Source organism: Lactuca saligna, chromosome 8 (assembly GCF_052625555.1).
Source record: "Lactuca saligna cultivar CGN05327 chromosome 8, ASM5262555v1, whole genome shotgun sequence".
NCBI lineage: Eukaryota > Viridiplantae > Streptophyta > Magnoliopsida > Asterales > Asteraceae > Lactuca > Lactuca saligna.
The window spans coordinates 52,336,624-52,350,274 of NC_136424.1; positions in this window are offsets into that span (position 1 = coordinate 52,336,624).

Genomic DNA, 13,651 nt, shown 5'->3' on the forward strand with positions numbered 1-13,651 from the left:
CGAAGAGTAGGGCGACTAACTCGTCGAGTAGACCCAAAGACCAAAAATATTCAACATAAAAATGGTGGGTAATCTTCCACTTGAATTAGACCTTGCCCTCGAAGTCTAGTGCGCTGAAAAATGTGGGTAATCCTCCCACATCTCTGCCTCTGGCTCCCATGTCCACTCAGATTCCTTCTGATACTCCCACTGTACCTTCACCAAAAGGTATCTCCTTATTCCGCAACACTTTCGTCTTCCTTTCAAGTATGGCCACAGGCCTCTCCACGTAATTCAGGAGCTTATGAACCTAAATCTCATCCAATGGCACCACTGCCTCCGGATCCACAATTCACTTTCGCATCTGTGAAACGTGGAAAGTGTTGTGGATCTGACTAAGCTCCTCCGGGAGCTCTAGCCTATACGCCACCTTACTGAACCTGGCAATGGCCCTAAGTGGTCCAATGTATCGGGGACCTAATTTCCCCCACTTCATGAAGCGAATTACACCTTTCCAGGGCGAGACCTTTTGGAGCACCATATCACCCACCTGAAACCTAACTTAGATCGGCGTCTATCAGCATAACTCTTCAGCCGACTCTGGGCGATCTGCAGTCGCTGCCTAATTTGTTGAATTTTCTCGGTAGTCTGCAGGATTACCTCCGTCCGTCCCATCACTCAGTGTCCAACCTGACCCCAACAAATCGGGGTGCGACATATGTGCCCATATAACAACTCAAAAGGCAGGGCACCAATGCTGGAGTGGTAGCTGTTGTTGTAAGAAAACTCTGCATGAGGTAGGTGGGAATCCCATTTCCTACCGAAATCAATGACACACACCCTCAACATATCCTCGAGGGTCTTAATGGTTCGCTCACTCTAACCATCTGTCTGCGGATGAAACGTTGTGCTAAAGTGCAAGCATGTGCCCAGTTCCTCGTGGAACTTCTACTAGAAACGGGAGGCAAATCTTACACCTCGGTCTGAGACAATGGAGACTGGAATCCTGTAGCAAACAACGATCTCGCAGACATATATGTCGGCCAACCACTTGGACGAAGAGCTCTCCTGTATCTCTAAGAATTGAGCACTCTTGGTCAATTGATCCATGATAACCCATATAGCATCGAACCCTTTCTCCATCCTTGGCAGCTTTGTGATGAAATCCATCATGATCTGTTCCTATTTCCACATGGGGATCCCCAGAGGCTGCATCTTACCATGCGGCCTCTGATGCTCGGCCTTGACCATCCTACAGGTCAAGCACCTCTTGACATACCAAGTGATTTCTCGCTTCATACATGGCCACCAGTAACTCAAACTCAGATCTCGGTACATCTTGGTGGCCCCCGGGTGTATGGAAAAATGAGACTTATGAGCCTCCTCCATCACTGTCTGCCTGAATCTACCAGTCATCGGAACCCAAAATTTACCACATCGGGACAATAACCCTGACTCTCCTAAACAAACCGAGCGCTTTCACCATTGATCCTTTCCATTTTCCAATTCTCTGATCGTATGCCCTATACCTGGGTAACTCAGAACAAACTCACTAGCGGGGAATCCACTGCTATCCTCATACACTTTGCTAGGGTGGAAGACCCAGCTGACTTGCGGCTTAATGCATCCACAACCACATTCGCTTTACCAGGGTGGTAAAGGATCCCACAATCGTAGTCCTTGATTACATTTAACCGCCTGCGCTGTCTCATATTCAGGTTTGACTTATCCATGATGTGTCTCAAACTCTTGTGATCTGTGTATATGGTACAACTGATGGGTTTTGAGAACTCTAACACTCCTATGGTGTACATGCCACCCTAGAAACCTTGGATCTATGTTTGACTAAGATACATGCAAATAATTATTTTTCCAAGGTTCTTATCCTATCTAGCATGGAATGGGGAACTTCAATCAATTAAAGCTAGTAGAATTACTTACCTTGTAGTTGTAGTTGATTGCATGGAGTTTTAGATCCTAGCACCAATAGTGTGGATGCATCAAATGGAAATCACAAATCACCACAAACTTTGGAACCTTGAGAGAATAGTCACAACTATCTTGAAATTGGCCCTCTTACTTTACTCACCACAACTAGTGTGATTTCAAGAACCAAAGCCTCCTTTATATAGTGTGATGGATTAGGGTTACATCCATGTAAACCCTAATACCCATGTCTTTTCATTTCCATTGCAAGGAAGAAATCTTCCAAGGGTCCTAAAGGTTCATCTTCCTCCGCCAATCCAAAACCATTCGTGAGGGACACTACACAACCCTTCTCCCTCAACCCATTGGATTACGATGAATCCATAAGAGTTATGATCGAGTTCATCACGAACCACCCAATCTCCATTCCCCTTACAAAAATCCCAAATCCTCCACTACCACTTCATCATCTTCATTGCGCATTCACAAGTATCAAACTTGAAGATGGAGTTCTAGAAACCACCATTATTGGTGATCGTACCATTCTGATTTACAAAATGATCTTTCTCAAAGCGATTGGTGTCAAACTTAATCCAAGAGGCTTTTAAGTTTTTGAACCAACGTCTGAAGAGTTCCAGACGTTTCTAAGCTACATTGGCTATACACAGGACTATAAGGCCAAGGATTTCAAGAAAACTGTTGTTTCAGGGCTCTGGACTGTTCTTATGAATCTCATTATCTGTGGGTTATCTGGAAAGCATGAAGGAACTGATACCTTGAGCAAGATTGGTTGTACATCGTCTTCAACATCTACTCTGGATGCAAGAACGCCAACGATCTTCCAGAAGTATTGTGGCAAGACTTTTGCAAATTCGCTACCAAGAGGAAGCCAAACAAAATTTCAAGCCCTAGATTCTGGTCCCTGACGCTTCAACAAATATTCAATGAACTTTCGGAACCTCTTCCGGTTAACACAATTCCTCCGGTGGTATGTATGTCATTCAAAATTGTTAAGGCATATAGGGTACCAGACTAATCTTCTTTTGGTTCTATCAGACGACTTTCGGACCTAATGTTGTCCATTAAACCTTCTGATTCTGCTTAGTTAAGACAACATTTAGAGACCTCCGTTGTGTTTGACCCAACACAACCTGCCCCGGTCTCTGTTGAGCCCACTTCAGAAGAGGTCGAACATGCTACGTCCGGACCTAAAATCAAGAAGCCAGCCAAGCGAAAGGCTTGTCCCACTAAGCCTAAAGCCAAAAAGAAATCCAAAGTTAGTTTCTCCTCTCAACAGGAAGGAACTCATGACATTCTGGCTGATTCTGGCCATTCGCACACCCCACCTACCCACTCTTCTGAGGTACCCCTCAATGTTTCAATACCACTTGCACACACTCACATGGAGTCTCCACATAATCCACCATCACCTTCCCAAAAGGGTGATGCTAGTGTTGAACAAAGTTGTAGCACCCAGTTCCTGGTATGTATTTCATTCAAGTATTTTTTACAATTTGGACTAAGACTCGGTGAGTTGATAGCCTAACTCGTCGAGTAGTAGCGACATGGACCCGGGGGTTAAGTGGCAGACTCCTCGAGTCGGCAGCATGACTCGACGAGTAGACTCTGGCTGGAAAAAACCCAAATCCAAGGGTTTGAACCCTATTTAAATGTCTTATTCAGCCTCCCTCATCCCTTATGCTCTCAGATACCCCTCACATCAAACCTAAATCGTCCTTGGTGAAGATCTAAGGCTTTTTTGGTGATTCTTGGTGGTTTTTGGTGGCAAGAAGGTAGGAAAAGATTGAGGAAGCAACAGGTTGTCCAGAGGAGTCAAACTTGTGCATCATCTACAGTTCTTGGAAGGTATAAAGTCGACACCTTGTTCCTTCATGTATTAGATCCCTTTTATGGAGATTTAGGCCTTTTATAAGACATTCTTGGTGACGAACCATGATTGCAACCATGGTGGGGATTAAGGTTTCAGATCCAGGCTCATTAAGGGGTTAGAAGGCAGAAAGGGATTGCCTTTGCACCCATAGAAAGCCCCATGCAACTCAAGAGCTTTTTTTAGGGTCTTTTTAGCTCATAATCCCATGCATGCACATAAAGTTCGTCACTATACATGATAGATCGATCTTAGGAGCCTAGATATATCATTTGGACAAGTGTTGTACATCAGAAATCTAGAAATGAGACTTGGACAACCTCGACTCGGCGAGTTGTTCTTAGGACTCGGCGAGTTCGAGGCTTGAGTCCCCTTTTCCTGTTAGGGTTCAAAGGAGCCCAGTGAGTGCTAGAATGGTCTTAGAAGGGTCTCGGGGAGTGACCCAATGCATTGGACTTAGCCATAGACCTCGAGTTCATAGGACTTGATGAGTGCATGAGCAAACTCGGAAAGTCCAAGGCAATCTCCCAACTTTTGAAGATGAACTCAACGAGTTGCTCATACAACTCGGGAAGTCAAGGATAGGACTTGTTTGTAGGACAAGGATGAACTCGACGAGTTATTCATAAAACTCGGCGAGTCGGATGAAGGTTCATTCGAGGTTGTTTTAGAAGGAGAACTCGCCGAGTCATTGCTAAACTGGACGAATAGAAGCATGAAGAAGGACATATGAGGGGTAGGGACTCGACGAGTTGGAGGCCCAACTCGGTGAGTCAGGTCAATTCGAAGTTGACTTTGAGTTTGACTTGGTTAGGGGTAAAATAGTCATTTTAACCTTGGAACAATTATCAGTGTCTGACTAAGTGTTTTATGGGAATTATAGCCGGAGAATCACCGGAGCAGCAGTCAGACATCTGTCGACCAGCTTTTCAGTAGTCAACTTTACGAGGTGAGTTACCTTCCAGTAGGGTGGGTCTACGACACCAATGTTGGCCCACCAGTAGGTGATTATGGGTGATACAGTTATATTTGTGATAATTTCCTGGTTGTTATATTTGTACTGATTATGTATTAGTAGTAGTAGGGCGCGCTAGCTCCTGACTACCGGTTGAAAGATACCGAACACGATTACCGGTTGAAAGATACCGAAGGGGTGGAAAAAAACCCATGCATGTATAGTTGTATGCTTATGATATGCCATTATGTGACTCAATAAGCCTATGTATGTTATCATGAAACCAATATGTTATGACATGTAATATGTGATAAGGGTGGGGGTGGGGGTGAAATAGTCCCCAGATACCGGTTGAAAGATACCGAAGGGGAGGTTAGTTCTCGGATACCGGTTGAAAGATAGCGAGGGGGAGAGTAGCTCTCAGTTACCAGTTGAAAGATACTGAAGGGGAGGATAGTTTCCATCTATCGGTTGAAAGATAGAGAAGGGGAGGGTAGCTCCCGATTACCGGTTGAAAGATACCGAAGGGGAGGGTAGCTCCCGGTTATCGGCTAAAAGATATCGATGATTTTGTGCTATGGGTATGGTGGGGGAACTCACTAAGCTTCATGCTTACGGTTTCAGTTTTGGTTTCAAGTACCTCTTCTTCTAAGGGGAAGGAGTCGGCAGTGTGGCAGCGCATCACACAAACATGTTTTTCGCATGGAGTTTCCTAGGAATGTACTCTGATTTATTTTACTTTTGACAAAATGGTTTTCATGGTGAGATGTTTTGGATTATTGACATATTGGTTGTGTCATGAGATATGATTATGAATGTTTTTATACCAATGGTTTTTATGTTATAATTTATTTAAAAAAGGAGATTTTTGGCCTTGAATTTTGGGATGTTACAAAAGTTTCTTGCAGCCCCTTGGAACACACTCACGTGTCAATTTTGATATTCCCATTGTCTCTTCTATACGCACACACTCCGGAACTGTTGTTCCGGACCCCATGTATCCGGAAGAAGGAGCAGTCCCTCCAACTTCCGATGCCTCAAGTAGTCTGATACCTGGAAGGAGTAAAGGACGAACAGGGGCTAATGATCCCGATTGGGAAGATTATGTTAACAGGGCAACATCTCAGCGTCCGGACCTAACTAGAGCTCAAGTGGAATCCACTCTAATTTCCATGAGGAATAGGTCTATTCAAAGCAACATGCCCTATGTTCCTCCCACTGACACAGATGCAGATGTTGAGCTTACTTCGAAACAACCACCTGTCACCTCTTATCAAAGTGCATTCCCAATCGATCCGGAAGAAGAGATCTCCAAAGATGTGATGTTGGACGATGAAGCAAGGGTCATTTCAGAATACACCTTTAAGGCTTCTTCTCACTTCAAATCTAAGCCATCCGGTTCTAAGTCTGCATACAACTTCGGATCCTCATCCTCCACCACTCTGGATGGAGGCTCACACTCTAAACATCAAGCAGATGATGATACTACAAAACTTGGTCCTTGAACTCATCCTCTCTCTCACAAGTCTCCTCTGCAACATTCTGAATCTGATTCGGAATCCTCTGCTGGTGATTATGTTGACCCCTTCGCTCTCCTAGAAATTCGAAACAATGTCTCTGACACTATGACTAAAGTGTCATTAGTTGAGACATCTGTAACACAACTAAACTCCAAATTGGATCAAAAAGTCTTTGTACTTGGAGCCAAACTTGATACTATTCTCCAATCTCTCTCCTAACAGTTCGGACCATCGATTACAGAAAGGGAAGCCCAACTTGATCAATTAATCTCCCTCCGGCTCAAGCGCACGATGGAAGAAGTCGACACCAACTATGACATTCTGGTGGATCACTACCTCAACACCATCACTTCAATGCTCAAAGTCCACGATGACTTGGTGCTACTACCAATGACCTAATCAAGCAGACCCACGTCTGCCATGAAAAGAAAATTCAAATATTGGATAAGGAGATCAAACATAAGGATGAGATGAACATGATCATTCAAAACGTACTCATCAAACTTCTCCGTTCAACTTGGAACATTGTTGATGTTTTGAACCAGAAATTTGATGAGATGATTGCTATCCTTAGCAGCATGTTCAAGCACCTTTCTGAGCAAGCTCCCACTGCTAAAGCATATGATACTCTCTCTCTCTCTCTCTCTCTCTCTATATATATATATATATATATATATATATATATATATATATATATATCTTCAATTTACAACAGGCCTTCAGAATGTCTTCTCCAAAGTTGATGATCTCAAGGACTCTCTATTGCTTGCATCGGTCCACCGGGTTACCGATGCAAGAAGGGGAGAGGGACCCACTAAACCATGGAAACCTCCCACTCAGTTCTCTCTCCGAGATGAAGAAGAGTCAGAAGACGATGAAGTTTAGATTCTCTCCATTTCTCCTTCCAAAAGCAACAAAGATGAAGGAAGTGAAGATGCAGAATATGTTTCTAATGACGCTCCTAAGGGCATCCTTTCTCTTCAAGCTCCTAAGATGTCCATTCTGAAGGTTATTTCTGAAGAGCAAAAGAGGATATGGTCCACAGTTTCCTGGCCATCCTTTCTTCCATATGTTTTGATCAAGTTGTCAAAATGGCTAAGGCCAAATCTCTCCTGACCGTCCAAGCTTTCTGGGCTACTCCTTCAGTACAACCTCCCATTCTGGATCCCATAATTGCTCCAATGAATCAGTGCTCTCCACTCCAGACCCATGATGATATTCCGGAAGAACCACTTCCAAATCCTACTTTAGAATTCATGATTGATGAGAATATGAAGTTGGTTATCTCTGCACTTCAAAAAGATAAAGGGAAGAAACCAATAACAGCCGAACAGCCAACTTTGCACTTCGTACCTCCACTCAAACAAAAACATGGTGTAACACCGTAAATTTCAAGACAAATTTTTTCATTTAAAATAATCATTTTACTCTTAGAAACACTTGTTTAAAATCTTATTCATAGTCGATTTACAAAACATAACTCCATTTTCACTTGCATAGAAAACCAAGATCCTCCAAAATATGACTCTTTCTCTGGTGTGTACAATCAAGCCGGTGCCGTCCCGTGATACTGAAAGAAACCTGTAAAACATCAAACAAAACACTATAAGCACGAAGCTTAGTGAGTTCCCCAAAATACCACACATAACACATATTAGCCACTCGAGGCTATAACTCTGTGGGTCCGTGCACCCAAACTCTGTGAACCCTCAGGTTCTAACTCTGGGAACCTTCCGGTTCCAACTCTATAAACATGCACAACATAAATCACATAGAAATAATGCAGTACAACACATCACGTACATATAGCATACAAATACTCTAATCACATAACTCTGGTTACCTACTCAAGGTAAAGTATAGTGAGAAGACTCACCTGGCAAGCAGAAAGCAGATATCCCCACACTTGAATCTCGAACTCGCCACCGCCTAACACGTAAGGCAAATACTCTCATGAATATAACTCTCGAGGCTAGAATAAATCCTCTCATAACACCCTCTTATGGGTAAAAGACTATTTTACCTCTCTCTTGGCCCAAAGGCCACATCGCTGTCCAAACCCTACAACTCAACGGCCAACCCTTGGTCGAAATCAAAGTCCTCAGTCTAGGTCAACCCTTGACTGACTCTACTCGCCGAGTCAACCCTATGACTCGTCGAGTTCCCATAATCAGAACTTCCCCATATCGCGACTCAACTCGTCGAGTCACCACGAGACTCGCCGAGTCCCACAACTCTGAGTCCACTCACACCCAACTCACCGAGTCGTCCCTTGACTCACCGATTCTCGACTCAACCAGGAAATATTTGGGACTCTTCGTCAAGACTCGTCGAGTCCAAGAACAGACTCGCCGAGTCTACGGCTATCTTCAATCTACTCGCCGAGTTGTTCATACAACTCGCCGAGTTCCAGGCCATCTTCATCCAGCTCGTCGAGTCCACCCATGTGACTCGCCGAGTACCGCCGGTCTGAATACATTCCGAAGCATTCCAGGCCATGCAACTGCTCCAAGACATAGATCTAGCCTCCTACCACTCATCCATCACGTAAAGTGGCAAACTTTACGTGAATCCAAAGAGATCTAAGCCGTTTGCACATTGAGGCTAGGGTTTGGGACATGCAAGCTTCACTAAACACTCCAACACAGGGACTTTCATGCTCTCTGATTCTTCTCCCTTCGAGATCTGAGGTAGAAACCTCAGATCTAACCTCTAGACTTCCCATTTCATCCATAGACAATTTCTCACAAACCCCAAAATGAAGAAACAACATAATCAACAGGTCAAAAACGAGATACTACCTCTAAGTGATGCCCCAACTGCAATGCAATTCGAATCCAAGCAAAGCCCCTTGCTCCAAACCTTCAATCTTCCCAAAATTCCTTCAACCATTACTTCTCCAAGCTCCAATCCACTCAAAAATGGTGCTTCTCCGCGATTTAGGGTTTTCTGGGGCTCAAGGGGTGATAAAGAGGCTGGGAGGAAGACATAATGATCATTATATAAGGCTCAACCCCGAGAATTAGGGTTTTCTCCACTCAGCGTCTACTCGCCGAGTCCAATACACTGACTCGCCGAGTCGGCCACTTAACACGCGACCAAGTCGCGACTCTACTCGCCGAGTCCACACATGGACTCGCCGAGTCGCTCTTTCCCAATTTACTCTTTTAGCCCTTCAACTCTACTCTTGATATTTCGGGATGTTACACATGGATGGTCTCAGGAGGAAATAAATCAAGCTTTCGAAGAAACCATCCGGATACAGGCTCTGAAAGATAATCTTGTCCCAATGCGTGGGATATCTCCTCTTTGCTATGAAGGCATCCTTTAGAGTCACGAAATCATTCCAGTCATGTCCTATGACATCCCTACAAATGACTTTGAGCAACTCGATCTTCCTCTCTCTCCCTACAGCAAGTATTACACAAAGTTCACTCCACTTCATCCGGAAGTGATGATTCGAACAGAAAGAGAAAGACTTGATACTTTCTACTCTTAGAACGCAATGCCATTAAAGGAAGTTTGGTCAAAGAATTAGATTACTGAGGTCAATGACTTCGGAAGAAAAGTCCTGGTGAAGTTTGAACTACACTGTCCGTTGTTCCGTTTTCACATTCTTCGGAACAAGCCCACTCCCCGGACAGTTACTGATGCAGATTTCCCTTTAATGAATTCGAACGTCATTCTTACTATGGTCGCCTACTTCAGAGAAAATCAAAGGGATGACCTCAGTATGGGAGCCTATCATGTTGCACTAAGCTTCCTGAAAGATTACGTTGCAGAATTCACCCGAAGAGATTATGAACTTGCCCATATTTACGGAACTGAGCAATTTGTTCCTAAGATCGATTTCATCCTTCTGGAAGCTGAAATCCTCGTAGATGGTCCTATTGAAGAGCATGTTCTAGGGTTTGTCTACACTAGAAGGAAAACAAACAAGAAGGACTGCTTTCGAGTCCTGGACAAACACCTGATTCCTACCAAAGCTCTAAAGTAGTTTATTTTGTGTGTATCCAAGACTGATGCTCCGGAACATGTGAAGACAATGTTTGTGAGTCATTTGGCATGGTACATTGGAGTCCGCGAATGGTTGTTCCGGGCCTACACCTTAATCAATGAAGAAAAGATCTAAGCTTGTTGGATTGCTAAGTTCACTTAGGGGTATATTTTTGGAACCTGAAAGTGAACATCTAGCAATCCCAAGTACATATTCCGAAGTATGTTGGTTCTAAAGTGAAGAGTGCTCCAAAACTTGTCCGGAGCTGAAGAAAAGGAAAGGAAGAATACTTTGAAGAGGAACACATTTTGTAGTGTCTCTCACATCCGGAATGTATGTTGATCTGGAAGAACATCCCTTGTGTCTTTTGTCATTAGGTATCCTTGTATTGATGCAATGTTTCATTGGACTTAGTCTTTGTAGTGTCTCTAACATCCGGAATGTATGCTGATCTGGAAGAACATCCCTTTTGTCTTTTGTCATTAGGTATCCTTGTTGTATTAGATAATTAAAATGTCAGAGATAGTTCTATTGTCCAGTCGGATGTAAGTTACTTAGTTAATTCACTATAACATTCTATCCTATATAAAGGAGCATTAAATACAAGTAAAATACTAATCTTTTTCACTCTTTTGGAATCTTTACTAAGTTCATTCAAACATTCTTCTTATTCTTCATTTATTAACTTTACCTTGATCATTTACTATCTCATTCTTCATTTCTATTGTTAGCAAGAAGACATTGATCCTAAACATTCATTCAAGGTTTGAGTTTTCAAACCTTATCCCTACACATCGATCTTGTTCTCACAGCATCCTCTACCCGCTCGACATACTCCTGAATGACTCCTACCGCACTTCCCACATGTGCGGTTCTGTTGACCCCTAGTCCTAAAATCAGTCATCTTAAATCGCTTAGGCACCGGCTGAGACTGTGCCGGGGCCAGACACTGCTCCCTCAACTGCAGCTCGATCTCCAACTCACGCCGCCTAACGACCTCCTGTAACTCCAACAGAGTATCACAAACTGATGGATTTCAGTCTTGAGCATGCTCAGATAACAAGTCATCTGATCATGCTCAGAAGCAAACTCTGGGCATAACATCTCTCGCTTTGTGAACATACGGGTGATATCCATCACCGACTCTCCGTCCTACCTCAAACTCAAAAACTCCTGAGCTATCCATTCCCGACCAACCCGTGGAACATATCCGATGCGGAAAATCTCCCTGAACTACTCCCAAGTAATAACAGCTCTCTGATCATCAGTGTATAATCTGGTCATCAGTCTCCACCAATCCTTGGCCCCTAGCCTCAGTAGGTTCAGGGCACATCTGACCTTCTGGTCAGTAGGACATGAACACGTGAAGAAACAACACTCCATGTCAGATAACCACCTCATAGCTCTAAATGCATCCTGAGTACCATCAAGTGTCGAGGGCTTCATGTTATCGAAGTCCCAGTACTGGAAACCCTGTCCAGCTCCACCTCCTCCTCTTGTTGTTACAGTTGATGCAACTGCGGGGGATCAGTCTCTACAAGGGCTGCGTAACGCTCGTCAAAGTACTTAACCCTAGCGGTCTTAATAGACCCAAACATCTCTGCTAGCTGCGTTCGGAACAAAGCAGCAACCTCATCATGCAGCACCTTTCGAATCCTGGCGTCTAGCTCAGGCGTCCCCATCTGTACCACAGGCTCAGGTGCTACCGGCACCTGCTGGTCTCCGTCCCCTGATCCTGATGCCGACCCGAATGCAATCACAAAACATCTCATCATCACCATACTGAAAACACACCAACAGATATCAGATAATCACGTAACAATATGGGGCCAACTCCCGACTAAGCCTTAGGGGTTGTGACTTCCTTACTACGTGCATGGGTCCTATGCTTTCAGTTGTACGGCCCCATACTACCTTCCACACCTACCCATATTTGTATCAAGTATCACCACAACACCCTAACAATATACATAACATAGCTATCGCCCAACTAAACCATCTCGCGACTGACCTCACGGCTTCTCACGACCCACCCATCCATGAAACTTCCACCATCCCTGTAGTACTAGTGTATGCTAGCCATACATAACACTGGACCCTATAGACTTTCGAATATTTGATCCTACCCTAAGGTCGAATTAAACATTCTCAGGCTATAAGATCTTGGTTATATACAGTCGTGATGGATACACAAATAACTACAGTAATGATGTCAATCTCATATAAGGAAAACCCTAGGCTAGCAGGCATCATGTAATCAGACAATTCTATCATTCAATTCCTGAAGATCCCTAGCCTAGTACTAGCATGATGTTATAACATATGACATAATCAAATAATTGTATGGTATTTTGCGGTCCACTTACTGGCTCTGGCTGATTGTACGCCCTGCATCCTCCTTTACTTATTTTGAAAACCATTTTAGAAATCATTTTGGAAACCTTTCCTTGATTTGAGACTAGATTCACACGAATGTTCCTCCAAATCACTCAAACCAAGGCTCTGATACCAACTTGTAACACCCATAAAAAAATTAAGCTAATTTTAAACTTTTAAAATGCATTCCAAATTCAATGGTTATTACAAAACATGTTTCCAAAATATTTTATATCAGAGTATCCCAGAACAAAATCATCAAAACAAGGAGCAGTACGATCATGTCTTTGCCTTGCCACGATCCCCTAATGTACCTTAAACAATAAACTGAAACTGTAAGCCCGAAAGCTTAGTAAGCTCCCTCGAAAATATCAATACACATACAATCCATGTAACCATCTCAACAATATCATAACAAACTAAGCAGCGTGTAATGGGTCCACAGATTTTCAGACTGGATTACCCCCCTTGGGCCCACAGTGTGAGTCTGGATTGATTCCGGCCCACAACTCACATCTGGCTTGCCATCGAGCCTATAGTACGAGTCTCTTTTAGCTCGTAACTAGAATGCTCCCGGGTTTGTTAGATTACCGCACGAATCAGCCTCACCTCAACCCATCCCACATAACATATCAACATATAATTACATAACTGCTAAGCTTGTGGATAATGTATAACAACACAGGTAGTCCTACAGGCCTAACTAACTGGCATAGCCACTAGCATGAAAGGCTAACTCATACTCAACATCTAACACTGCTAGGATAACATATCCAATGGGTCGGCCTTAGTGCCTTAGACCCCTTAGTATAGTGAGGATAACTCACATTGAAAATGCCGACTCGGTAAATAAACTCCAACTCTAAGATCACTGCCACAAACTCCACCATCTATTATCATAATATTACTGTACTCATAATTTCTCAAGCTTTCAAAATACCCCATAAGTCAACTAGTCAACCCCTGGTCAAAGTTAAATTCAACAGTCAAGGTCAACAGTCCATGTTGAC